Here is a 13,778-nt window from a genome sequence, read left to right as displayed (position 1 = left end):
GGGTTCAGAGACATGAGATGTGTTGGAATCTAGTTTCCAAAAAAGTTACAAGCAGTTCTGAAGGCTACACTTTTTATGACTTACTAACAAACAGAACGGCTTCTCTTTTTCTTCTTTTAAATTATTTAAAGTGTGGTTGAGGGGATTTTAGTTTAAGTTCAACTTTTGCCACAATTACTGTACATATTGCAATGCTGACTTGTACAGTACCACATGTGAAATATCTGCAAATTGTAAATAATGAACGGGGTGCTTTTTAATTACTTTTGATACAAAAGTACAGTTGTATTTCTATTATTTTTACTTCTAGTGCAGTGCCACATGTAGATGATCCTGCGGTTATAGCCCAGCACTGCTGAAGCGGTCCATACTACAACTACAACAACTCCGACATGTTGGATTGTCTAAAACAGTGGAGACAGTATTCTTACTGTGGTTACCTTTCACCGCTGAACGAAAATAAATGACAGGCCACACTACACTGTACTGACATGCATTTAATCATTCATATTCCTTTTCAGCCACCAACAATACACATATATCATAGCTAACACGCACTCTTACATTTACACAAACACAGAGACACACTCCCTAAGGAGACGCCACTACACATGCATGATTTGCTTGTTTATTATAGCTTCAGGACAACCATTTAGTTAAACTAGGCATGTCTGCATTTTACATGGTATATAAAGACAAGCACACATGCACACACATACATGAAAATATAAGGTTGTATAGATACAAAAAAATGTGTGCTCTCTTTCACAAAAACATGCACATTCATGCACCTGCACGTATACACACTGTTACAGCTGTATGACTAGTATGACAATCAGACATATCCATGCAGATGCACACACAAACACATAGGTTGGGTGCTGGTACATTTATCAGTAGTCAGCATGCATGACTGGCTCATTCACAGTGTAGCGGGCAATCAGGCTGTTCACCTATGCATGACTCGGAGATACACACCCTTTATCACGCGCACATCATTTGGCATACAAATACCACTTATCTGTGTTTTTAAAACAAAAACACTATCACGCACAATCACAATTACACCCACGGTCACAGATATATTACTGTTTAGTGCACACAAATACAGAGAGATACACATGATAGTCCATGTTAATGAAAAGCACATTGTGTGCCGGTGAGTACTGCTTTGATGCAAACACAATATTCTTGTGTAAATGCATAGAATCAGGCTAAATCATAAATTGTCAGGCTAAGCTGTCTGTCTCTGTTTACTCACTCACTAATTCCTAGCATGTAAGTGTGGATTTCTTTTGGTATAGAGTGTGAAAACTCATTGGCATTGCCTAATTCACTGACTCCCAACCTTTTTGCCATGTTAACCCTCATTTTTTTGGCTTCTCAGATTGTTTAATTTGAGTAATATCTGAGACCTATCGAAGTAAATGTATTCAGTATTATGAAAGAAAGAAAAAGATTTGAGAAAAGTATGCAAAAATAAGCATGATTTTATTAGCATCAGAGATGAATACATTTTCCTTCCTATCTTGTTAATCGTTTCATGGCACTTCGGATTTGTCTGGAGCCTGACCCTCACCCCTACGTTAACAGCCAGTGGCCTAAATGGCTGGGTATACGCCAGTACCGACACGGATGCAGACACAGACAGTGGGCACGCATACAGTCCTGTCTATACCTCACAGGGTGTCTGCGTAGGCGGCGCATATGGTCTGCATGTAGTGTACACTTGTGTACCGTACATGTACAGAAGTGCACGTAGTACTTCAGAAAGTATAATTTGCTCCACGTTTACCACCTGTACTTGATAACATGCAGTGAATAGCACTCATGCATGCAGTGCACTTTAAGTGAAGTGACAATTAAAAATGAATTCTGAACCGCCATAAATAGTGTAGCTAAATCTGTATGCTGACATGTATGTGTAGCAGTGTGCTGTTTATGATGGCTATACTGGCTAATTTAAAATCCATGCCCCCTGCGGGAGAGCTTGCGGTTTCATCCCCGCCTGGGATCTTGTGCAAACCTTACTTCTTTCTTTCAGTGAGTCGTATAATGCCCCGGAACATTAAACAGACAGTAACTGCATTAAAAGATTCTTTAATTTACATGCCAGGGTCAAGACCCGATAGCTCTACAGTGTTCAGTAAGCCATAAAACAGTATGTGAGGATCATGGACTGTGAAGATTGTTTAAAGATGTGCGTATTAATTATATATTATTGAAATGGGTTGCAGTGTGTCCAGTTTTAGTTTTTGAAATCTCCTCAGGCGATGCACTTTTACAATATAGATAGACATGTTGCGAATAAAATATTATATACGCGTTGCATTGCATTTCTCCCAAAGGAGCACTTTGCTCCATAAATAATTCAGACACACTAACTCACAGGCACTCACAAATGCATGCTACCCACCAACAGACATGCACAGATACACACTCATCCAGATACCAGGCAGTTCCTGCATTGATCTCGGAGTATTTAAAACTGCTCGAAATGGACCTTTCCTAGAAGAGGGGTGGGGGCGCGATTGGGAGGAGTGAGCATTTGCTGGTGAAAGAGAGAGACAGAGAGAAATACTGACAGAGAGAGAGAGAGAGAGAGAGAGAGAGAGAGAGAGAGAGAGAGAGAGGGAATGGGCAGAAGAAGATGTAAAGTAGAAAGAAAGTCACTGGAATACGGCTTTACTTGTGTTCAATCCCTCAACAATGTTGTGCATGAAACATTCATGTGAGTAACCACTTTGAATTAGAACTGAATGCAAAGTCAGAAACCGAGAAGGTAAGGAGTGGGAGGAAAAACAGTACCTTGAAAAGTGATGGAAAATGGGGAAACAAGGTGCTTCGGGCAGCGGTAGAAACAACATTTCCAACACTTTGTTCTCTCTCCTTCCATTAAACATTCAAGAGGTACAGAAAGAAATCACAAGTGAAGAGGAGTTTGAAATACCAAGAGACTGTTTTGGTATTAGCTAGATACATACACAGACATTTGCACAGGCAGACAGATCTACAATTTCACACATCATCTTTGAGTTTTACATTATGTATGCTGATTTCCATTTTGGTAACACTTTGTAGCAAATTTTGTATCTACATGAGTCAGTTCATTATTATACATTTGCTAAATTATATCAATATTCCTAAACCCAAGACCTAAAAACTAGCTTCTTGGCAAAGGCCAAACATCGTCAATTTGGAGGTTTTCCTTCAGCTCCTCTCTATCCTTGAAAGACATTTTCTTCTTTCTTCTTTCTTCTAGTCCTTATGAGCGCCTTCCCCACCTCCCTCAACAGACACACACACACACACAAAGGAACGCTCAAATATCTCTATTTTGCCATGTTATATTATCTGAAATTCTAATCTTTAAATTATTCTATCCGTTCTATCCGTTTCTCCTTTCCCGTCTCTGTCTGCTTCACAATTTAGTCTGTCTACATATCTCTACCTATGTTTCTGGTGTTGCTTTTTTATCCATATTCATATTTATCTATCTCTCTGCTTATCTTGCCATTGTACTCGTTAATCCTCTCAATCGCTGTCTTGATCCATCTCTATCCAACATTCATCCATCTTCCTTCTCATTCCTTTCTTTCCATCTCATTCCCTGTGCTTCTGTTGTCTTCTAATTGGTTTTCTTTCCATCCAGCCAGTCAGTTCTTCATTAAATCATCTGTCATCATCTCGGTTTGGTCTGTCACCTGTCTTTCCCTCAGCTAACATGTCTCTCTCTCTCTCTCTCTCTCTCTATCTCTGTCTCTATCTCTCTATCTGGCTCTCTCACTCACACCCTCTCTCTCTCACTCTCTCAGAATTTTAATGACAGCTGGATGATAGATACCACATCTCAAATTGTAACTTAATGCATCTGTATAGCTGGGTCTGTCCTGAAAAAGCTTTATAGTTGCTGCTGTTAACGGTGTTGAGTGATGGGGACAGATAGGAGCATTGTTACAATCTAACTTCATCTCTGTAGCTATTCATTAGAGGCAGTTTTTGAACGTCTCTCCAAAGACGATCTCCTTCCATCTTTATGTGTCCTTCTCTTTTTCAAAATTACTTTACTGATGTCATTACAAACGTATGCGTTAAATAACACACACAGACATATTGCAGCACAACAGGAAAGCGTATAATTATTTGGAATATTCAAATTACAAAGTGCACGTCTAGACACCATTTTATGTGTGTGACTGTTTGTTAGAACTCTTTCCCACAGCTCAGGTTAAAGAAAAAAATTTTCATGAGGCTCTTCAACAGAAGGTTTATATTATTTCTTTAAAAAGAAACACAAAAACATAAATACAGATAAAACCAGAGATTGTAATCACAGACGTAGACACACACACATCTCTTTGTTTTGTTGTCACCCTTATTCTGTTACTTTCTATTTTCACCAATGAAAGACTAATTGAATTAGTCTCAAAGTCATCATTGATGCTGCCCCCCCCCTTCCTCCCTCTACTCCTTGTCCTTCCTTTCTTTCTCACTCTCTCTTTATCTCCTCTCATCACTTTTGTCCCTTATTCTCCTGTGTCTCTTCTTCCTTTTCAGTTTTTGTTTACCATACAGATATTTCTCTTCCCTGAAAGGAAGGTTTTCACACACACACACACACACACGCATGGACAGACAGAATGATCTGGCCAATTGAACATCTATAATACATTTTCTATAAGTCAGCTCTTACATGTCCATTTCTTACTTTCATGCTCATGTGTCCATAATATAGTGGTCATAGAGACATTTTGTTAGATATAATAAAGCTCAACACGTTGTATGTTGTATTAAAACCTTTCTTTTTATATTGGTTTTTCATATATAGTTAACGAAGGTTCAACCAGATGTTAATACATGATACATGTGATCAGCTTGCTGACTTTTTCTTACTACTACTGACCAGCATCTTTGTGTCTATATATTGATTATGTAGGGCTAAATATCAAGTGGCTATAGACTGGCCTACAGATCTGACTTTATGGTTGTGGATGATCTGTGTCAGGGCATATTGCAGTTGTCTTTTCAAGTCTGTTCAGACTATAGATGGCCTGTCAGACACTATTTGGAAGTGGTGATTTTAAATTTAGTCTCATAAGCATTTTACGAGAGACGTGGCCTTTTGCTATCAAATTCTTTCTGACAGTACCTTATTACAGTGACTAAACATGGTGACAGTAATCTATTTGTCCTCTCTAATACAACAATTATATTACATACTTTTATTATCCATACACAAAGAAAGTTAAAGGTGTCCGGTGATGTTCTCTTTTTCATATTCAGCCTTTCTCACCAAAAATCATTGTTGTGTATTCCCGCAGATCCCAGTATACGTATTAAATGAATTTGCTACATCATAAAACATTTTCTCCTGGTTTCCTAGTTCATGTTGTTCCACCACTGATCAGCGGAACAGCATGAAACCGAGGCATGTCATATACTGATTGTTAGTTTGCATGTGATGCAGTTTTTTGTTAGCTCAGGCAGAGCACTAAAGCCGCACCCATGTCAGCTGACACAGACGTCTTGCTTCCGAAACTGCATCCACCAGCCCAACCTCCTCCTCATGCAATTTCAGATTCAATATTGTTGTCCTGCTAGGCTGTAATGTTCATGTTTTCAACCATCTTTGATTCTGTACCATGATGTGGTGTGCGGATAGATGGTTAGATGGTCAACTCTTTGACTTAAGTATCTCTGACTGATGTACACATTTGCATTCTCAAGACTTTTCAGCATGTCAAGTAGCATGTTTAGTTTAGCTTACATTTTCAGCACATTAGGAAATATTTGCGTGTGTGTTTTTAAACACAATGCACTCGCAGGCTGCGAGAAAAAGGGACGGATATGGGAAAGAAGAGCAGAAGAGAAGTGAGTCTGGCTGCAGAGAAGAGAGACAAGAGTGGAATGTATTTCGTCAGGGCTGTGATGCGTTAAACTCTCAGTATGCAGCTATTTGTTTAAGATGTCAGGGATGACATTTAACACTCACAGACACCCAGGGTCTCTCTCTCTCACACTGTCTCTCCCAGACACATGGATGAAAGAACATTCAAATAGGCAGGCACATACACAAACCTGGGTTCAGAAACAGGTGAACACACACACACACACACTCACACTGTCAAACATGAGCATTAACGGAAAAAGTCACAACTAATCTCAGAGAATAAAAGAGAGGAAGAGAGGGTAGGGTGAATGAGTAAGCGGTAATAATTATAAATCACGACTTCATGAGTTTGTCCTTATGGTTGATAATTTAGAAACTCTGTTTGATGACCAAATGAGACGGCAGGGACACTAGACTCATCCATCTTAATACTGCTCTGGAGTCAGACAGCGAGAGAGGCAGTCTTTCTTTTCCACTCTGCCCCCTTTATTGTTTACCCTGTGATTTGTTATTTAGGTTAACATCTCTTACCTCCTTCTGCAACCTTCATCTAACTGCATGTTACAGTCATTTTTACAATTGACTACTTTTTGTTGGGGCAAGAGCACGGCACAGTGGAGGGTGGTACGACTCCACAGCCGCGGGATCTGTTTTTTTGCTGCAGTGTCCCTGAGAAATATGCTGAATCCCTACTAGCTCCAGGGATGCTGTAATGTAGCTGATCCTTTCAGCTGACAAGGAAAGAGAACAGAGAGGTTCCCCAGTAGGATCACCAGAGTATCAGCGTAACATTATTGCCCTGGATGTTGCAGGGGTTTTTAAAATAACGTTCTGCAATAGCCAAGCTTTTTTCTGATATTGTCAATCTTTGACATAGGTTAAGTGGAGTCAGTAGTGTGGGGTATCAATAATAGGAGGACAAGAATTACTCTATAATGGAAGTCAAATTTTATCTCACTGTATCTGTTACCAGCAAATATGTTTCAGTTAATCAGGGTCGTAAGGTTACTGTATGAATAATAATCATGATAGCAATCTATCTATTAATTGATGCCTTTTCCCTCTTCATGTGCTCCTACTGGTGATCTACCATTAAATCATTCTTCTGCCCTAATTGGTCTAAATGTCGGGCAGTTAGTTGACTGGCAGACAACATCTGTTCTTTGATTTGTGGACAGACGGTGGGAGGATCTGAAGGTCAGCATGGTTACTACTTGTGTGTGTGTGTGTGTGTGTGTGTGTGTGTGTGTGTGTGTGTGTGTGTGTGTGTGTGTGTGTGTGTGTGTGTGTGTGTGTGTGTGTGTGTGTGTGTGTGTGTGTGTGAGTGAGCCCTAAACACTATGACTGTTTGTGTGAAATGTAATGCTGGCAAGCAGAGGACAGCAACCAATATGTTTCTAATGAATTTTAAAAGAGTGATAGAGAAAGATGATGGCAATATTCAAGAGGGTGAAAAATAATTATAGGAGCATCACATGAAAAGGAGTGAATTTGAAGTTTCTAAATCACAGTTACAAAGGCAGCTTAACAGGTGAGTCATACAGAGTTGAATGTGGGTATTTGTCTGCTCTAAGTGTCGTCTGACAGGCATCACTTTTATGGGCCTTCAAAGCAAAATATGGCAGCAGAGCTCCAAAGACACAACAGTTGATACCTGAATACCTGAGGGACAGCAATCTCTGGTCATGACAAGCTATTCCATCAGTAAACAGGGTGTTTAAGTTGAAATTGAAGCACACAAAAAGGGACATAGAATACACACAGGACAGATGTAAACCACAGAGAACTACGGCTTTAACAGTAACCACAGAATTTGTTCTGGCAACTGCCTCAAAACAACTGTATATCCTGAGCTTCACAAAGCTGTTGTTTATGGGTAAGGTTGCAATGACAGAATGGCACATTCTAGGTGTGAGGAGGATAAAATCTGTACATGTGAAAAAGTAATGTCATACAGTATATCACATCCAGATGGGTTTCCATTTGGGAAAAAGAAGGATGCCTTTAGCCCACATGTGTGCTGCATGGTCGAATAGCAGCCAAGGAAAATTAGGTTGTTTTATAGGACCAGATGGTGCAAACACTTTTCTCTTGATGCATCATTTTCCATATACACTACTAAATCAACTCAAAAGTAATTTCTTGAACAACTAAATTAAGTTAGACATCTTCCCTGGAAGTTCTTCAGCGAGATTTCTGTTTCATTTGTGCTTAGTTAAACTGCAGGCTACCCTTGAAGAACAGTCCAATATCCTATTACACATAGTGCAGGACTGAAGTATCGTCAAAGTGAAATGGTGGCCCTACTTCTGGAAGGGAAAGGAATAAAAACATATAGAGCAAATGGGCAGACTAATTAAAACTGATTAAAACAGACCACTATAATGTAAAAGCAAGAACATCAGTAGTGAAAACATAAACTTCATGGCACTTCTCCCAAACAAGGAGATGTCTAACAGAACAGCTCGCATGCCTCCTGTGGAGACTACTGTGCTCCCAAGAAAAACTACGGCATCAGCCACTTCAGCAAATGGCCGAAGACTACACGTTTACATTGAAGTTACAAAGCCCTCAGTGGACGATGGAGTTATGACTCTTAGTGAGAGCAAAGGGAAAATGGTGTGGCATTGTTATATGTATATGTTGATGTTGATATGATTTAAGCATGACCATAACGATTCCCTGACCTGAATCAAGGATTCCCTAACCCTAGCTAAGTCCTTTTGTCCCTAAACCTAACGAATCATTAACCATAGCGGTGTCAGATCAGAAAACACTTACTGTATAATTTATTTGTTGGTCTGAAGAGGAGTTACAAATGATGACTTGGTGGACTTGGTGCCCCAAAGGGAAGGCAAAAGTTGCACTCACGATTCTAGATCATACAATTACTTTCTTCAAATATAGGTATAGAGCTTGTATGTCGCATTTCGATGTAACTCTGCAATTTGATCCTTAAAATCAGATTGCATGAGTCAAAATCACATTTCTATGCCCCCCTCTGCATTGCTTGTATGCTCATTGTTGCTGGACTGCATCTGAAAAGCTAAGTTGGATTCTGTTCACACTGCCACCAATTCCATTTCTAGTTTTGCAGATCTGATGGCACTGTCTGTAAAATCTGATTCTTATGCATCCAGAACTGCCACTTAATGCATCCTGGTATGACTGGATGGTAAAAGTGACATTGAGACCTCAACTGATAATACATTTTCTTTGCATTCAGCCAGCGTGGCACATAGTGCAGCTGCCAAGGAAGCTTGATGAGTGCCCAGCAACTTCTCAGACCTGGAGGAAATTAAAATTAAAGAATAAAGGGTGGATCATTTACTGTATGTGCAGATGTTTAACAGTTTTCCTCCTGTCTATTCTGTCATTCATGGCAGGTGAACTGAGGTATAAAAGGAATGGAGTGAGTAAGGAGGGAGAAAGAGGGGTAGCTATATATATTAATCTTTACAGCATGGGGGGGAGTTGATAGATGGTTGGGTGGCTGTAGATAAGAGAGCAGAAGGGATGGATGGATACAGCCTGAAGACAGAGGAGAGGAGAGGATGATGTAGATGGCCCATAATCCTCAGAGGCTGACAGCACATTGGGTCTTCTGCGATTGAAGTGTTTGTGTGTGTGTGTGTGTGTGTGTGTGTGTGTGTGTGTGTGTGTGTGTGTGTGTGTGTGTGTGTGTGTGTGTGCGTGTGTGCGTGTGTGCGTGTGTGTGTGTGTGCGTGTGTGTACACGAATCTGATGGTGATAGTGATCTGCCTATCAAAATGATGCAGGAAAGGGATGGAGTTATGGGAAAGAAGGAAAGGAAGAAGGGGAAGAAACCGCGAGTGGAAAAAAGAGATGAGGCCAGAAAAGCCATTAAACATAAAATCAATCAGCAGAGAGAGAGAGAGAATGAGAGAGAGAGAGAGAGAGAGAGAGAGAGAGAGAGAGAGAGAGAGAGAGAGAGAAATGCAGAGAGAGTAAGATCTTAAAGAAAGACACAGCAAGACAGGATAAAGAAGGAATTCTCAGATGACTGCGATATTGATGACAGCACAGTGGGGAAGAGGGGATGAACGGATGGAAAAGAGAGAGGCAGGATAAGGAGGCTAAGAATGAATGATCAAAGCACCCCTGGCCATGAGAGAGAAGTACTGAGGGAGGGTGAAATGGGAGAGTTAGGAAAGGGGAATGATGAGGAAGGAGAGTGGGAGGGTTAGGGGCGAGTATGAATGAAGAAGAGAGAAGGAAGCATGGAGGGAAGTAGAGGGAGGGAGGAAGAGGATAAGATGAAAAAGATGAGAGGAGGGTAGAGGAGGTGTATGCTGTTTTACTATAAAAATAATCTTAATGCAGAAGAGGGAAGAGGCAGGGTGTAGTGAGCAGAGAACCCGTTGGGAAGAAAAGAGAGGTGGTGCTACAACAACAACTAGAAAGAGAGCGAGGGACGAAGATGCAGAGGAAAGGGCAACACTAGCTCACTGATGAGATAAGAAATGAAGGCAACATGGCTAACACTACTTCTCTCTTTCCTTCTCTCCTGCTCTCACATACACACAGAGTCACACTCAAACTAACACGTAAAGTGCCCTCATCCACGTACACTTTCCATCCTCATGTGGGTCATGAGCATGAGTACAGCCTCTCCAGGTTGCAGTCTTAAATAAAAGCAGAGGACAAAACACAGTAGAACAGTGCAGCCAGACTGGAAAGCCCTCACTTACCCATAGATTTACTCAGGTTGGCCCCCATGATGAAATCAGATTAGAAGCACTGATCTGAAAGAGGATTTTTCCCTTTATGCGCATTTACCTTCTTGTCCATGTGTAATACCTCAGAAAGTACCAAAGATTATAGTGTTTGCCTTTTTCTACAGAGCCTCTAATACAAGTAAAAACAAAGTGACATATGATATTTGTCACTTTAATATTGGGTATTGATTCTCAGTGTGATCTGCAGTACTAGCAAAAGCCTCACGTTGCAGGGAGTTATTTGAATTAAATGTTTACATCAATCTTTGAGAGCACATCCAGAGCACATCCAGAGTCAGGTGCAGACCGGTATGAGCTTCAAGTCAAAATTTTAAAGGAACAGTTTTGGAAAATAAATATAAGAAGCTGAAACGGTGTAGCTTTTCACAAAGCTATTAAACTCTAACAGGGAGATTTGGGGATAACCATAATCCTTAATAAAGTAGCTTTAATCTAACCATTGCATGCAGATTTAGGTCCAACCTTAACAGGGTTTTGATCACCAAATACTAATGACTTCACTATCATTCATTTTGTAATGATTTAATAATCAGTTATATCAATTTTGTGTCTCAGTTTCAAACGATACTCCATTCATGCATAGGATGTAGCTGCAGTGACCTCAACGTTCCTTAGTTGTCAGGCACAGATTAAATTAAATCCTTATTGGATTTGACAATTTCTGCTTTAAGATGATCAGACTCATATACAATGAAATTAGATTCTTTGACTCAGTTCAGATTCAGTGTAGGATTCCAGAATGAGAAGATGATTTATTCAATTCACTATAAGCTGTGACCTGCTGTTAATGGTGACGTAGGCTAGTGTTGTTTTTTTTCCATGGTGGCATATTCATTTTTTTACGGCAGCTGAGAAAGAGAGGCAAGTGATGGGACGAGGCAATGATGTGAGGTAGGCAAAGAAGTATTTAACACTGTCACACGGATGCCCCATCATGATTGATGGGGCAGGAGTGAGTGGTATCCAAAATTAGCAGGTGCAACATGTAAAGCTGACTAGTTCCATGTCACTTCTGATGCACACGCATTTAACAGCAGATAATCAGTGTTGGCTATAGGTACCTGGACTTTTCACCCTCTCCCTGTGAGCAACCAACAAATGTCACTTTTTATTATAGCAGCTGCTCCTGAAGCAGTCTCTGCACAGCTCTGCCGTGACTAGATGACACACAACAGAATTAGCGAGGACCCTAACTGCATCATATGTCGGCTAAAATTATCATATTTATATCATCATCCTTGCATGCCTTTCAGGTTTCCTCCAGATCTACAACAGTGTTCAAATCTGCTTATTTTTATACTTCACAGTAACAGATTTTGAGAGACAGCAAGACAGAGCACAGCAACGCTGAAGGTCTGCTGCGCATAAGAGCACTGCTCACTTGTTTATTAATCCTCTTTTGTATGTTACAAGTTCATGTCCTCTACTTTAATAAGAGCCACACATCAGAACACCTTGAGGCCTTTCCACCTGTCTGTCAACTGTCACTGGCACAACAATAAGCTGGAGGGCGGGAAGAGGCGTGTGTAGCTATGCGTGCGTGCGTTCGTGTATATGTGTGTGCGCATGCGGGTGTGTGTCCACCAGTGCTTGCGGCCGCGCTGGTGTCATGAAACCTTTGACAGCTGTCATCCTGCAAGCAGCACTCTCTCCGAGAACACTCACACATACTGTACATACATACACACACACACACACACACACACACACACACAGGCACACACAGACTACTGTATCATTGCTCAGCTGCAAATGTGATGGGGTCCCAGCAGGTCTTGGTTCGTGGTGTTGGGTCATTTATATAAATCTCCTCGACTGTGTAGCAGTGGGATGAATGTCTGGATCTGGATAACTGAATGGTCTGTCTGTCAGTGCCTGCCCTGCCTTTCTGTCTGTCTGAATGACTCAGTAGCCTATATGCCTATTTGTTTGAATGAATGAATCATAAATGAATAAATAATGCATTTCTGTACTTCATTTTCAATACATCAGCACCTGTAGTTTGGGACAACACACGTCTTATTTTTCATCTGAACAAATTTTGAACGCCAGCTTGTGTCAACGCATTTAGAGACAAGCAGCGTTTCTAATAAGACGGAAACAACTGAAAAGTGTGTTTTGGTCCTAACTTCACATTCTGATTTATTGAAAACGCCCCAATCTATCTTAAAATTTATTTCAAACCGCTTATTTTGTTTCATCCCGTTTCTCGTTTCCTAGCTGTTACACTTTGTACCAACCCTTTGTCTATTTCAATCTGGTTCTCAGTTTTTTGTTTCACTCTAATTCTGTTTGTCTCTGTTTGTTCTTATCTATTTATGTTGGCCTGTTAGCCCCTATGTATTTCCTGTCTCTATTCAGTACCCTCTGTTCTGTCCAATTTCTAATATCTTTTTGCTAATGTTTCTGTTTATTTATATTGGTTATCATCTGTTGCTCGATGTGAGTCCTGGACCACAGTTATTCTCTTTACCCCTCCTGTGGGTGGAGTCTGGCTTGGTCCCTACCTTATCTCTGTCATCTGTACATGCATCCCCCAGGGCCCCGCTGCCTGGATGCGCCCGAAGGATGTGCATGTATACCTGACATCGCTTGTCTACGCTCTTATAAAGGATGTATCTTTTTCAGCTTATCAGTGAGTGCAGTTTAGGACAGCACACATCTGGTGTTTCTCTGTCTTCTTTAAATACTGACGATATCAAGATGTGATGTGCTGTAAAGTAATATAAATCATGTGTCATCCCAAATTGCACTCACTGGTGTGTAGGAAAATGCATGTCTGTTCTAAGAGTGTGTTACATACAGTACTGCCTCTTTTATGTACAACTATAAATTATATGGGTATAATTTATACCATGTTTACAGTTGGACTTTTACGCTCTCAGAAAAAAAAGGTTCAACATTGTATCTTTTATCACTGGGCAATGGATACTTGACTGGGCTCAATTTGCTTTTGATGAATACATTTAAAAACGTTACGACAGGCCTTCCCTTTCTTTCTTTCTTTTTTTATTTTTAACAAGGATATGTCTGAATACATTGGGTTTTACAGAAAGTATTTTGAAAAAATGAATTGAGCTCAGTCCTCTTAAATAACTTGCCATACAACCAATGTCTCAGTGACACAA

At 40.4% G+C, this 13,778-nt stretch overlaps 1 protein-coding gene across 1 annotated transcript in view; it reads left to right on the top strand.

Moving 5' to 3' along the window:
* LOC120786433 (CUB and sushi domain-containing protein 3-like) overlaps positions 1–13,778 on the top strand; it is a 252,081-nt gene that overhangs the window by 82,044 nt on the left and 156,259 nt on the right. The gene's annotated exons all lie outside the window — the stretch shown is intronic.

Source organism: Xiphias gladius, chromosome 24 (assembly GCF_016859285.1).
Source record: "Xiphias gladius isolate SHS-SW01 ecotype Sanya breed wild chromosome 24, ASM1685928v1, whole genome shotgun sequence".
In the NCBI taxonomy this organism is placed as follows: Eukaryota; Metazoa; Chordata; class Actinopteri; order Istiophoriformes; family Xiphiidae; genus Xiphias; species Xiphias gladius.
The sequence above is the reverse complement of the archived record's forward strand: the minus strand, read 5'-3'. Positions and strand labels throughout refer to the sequence as shown.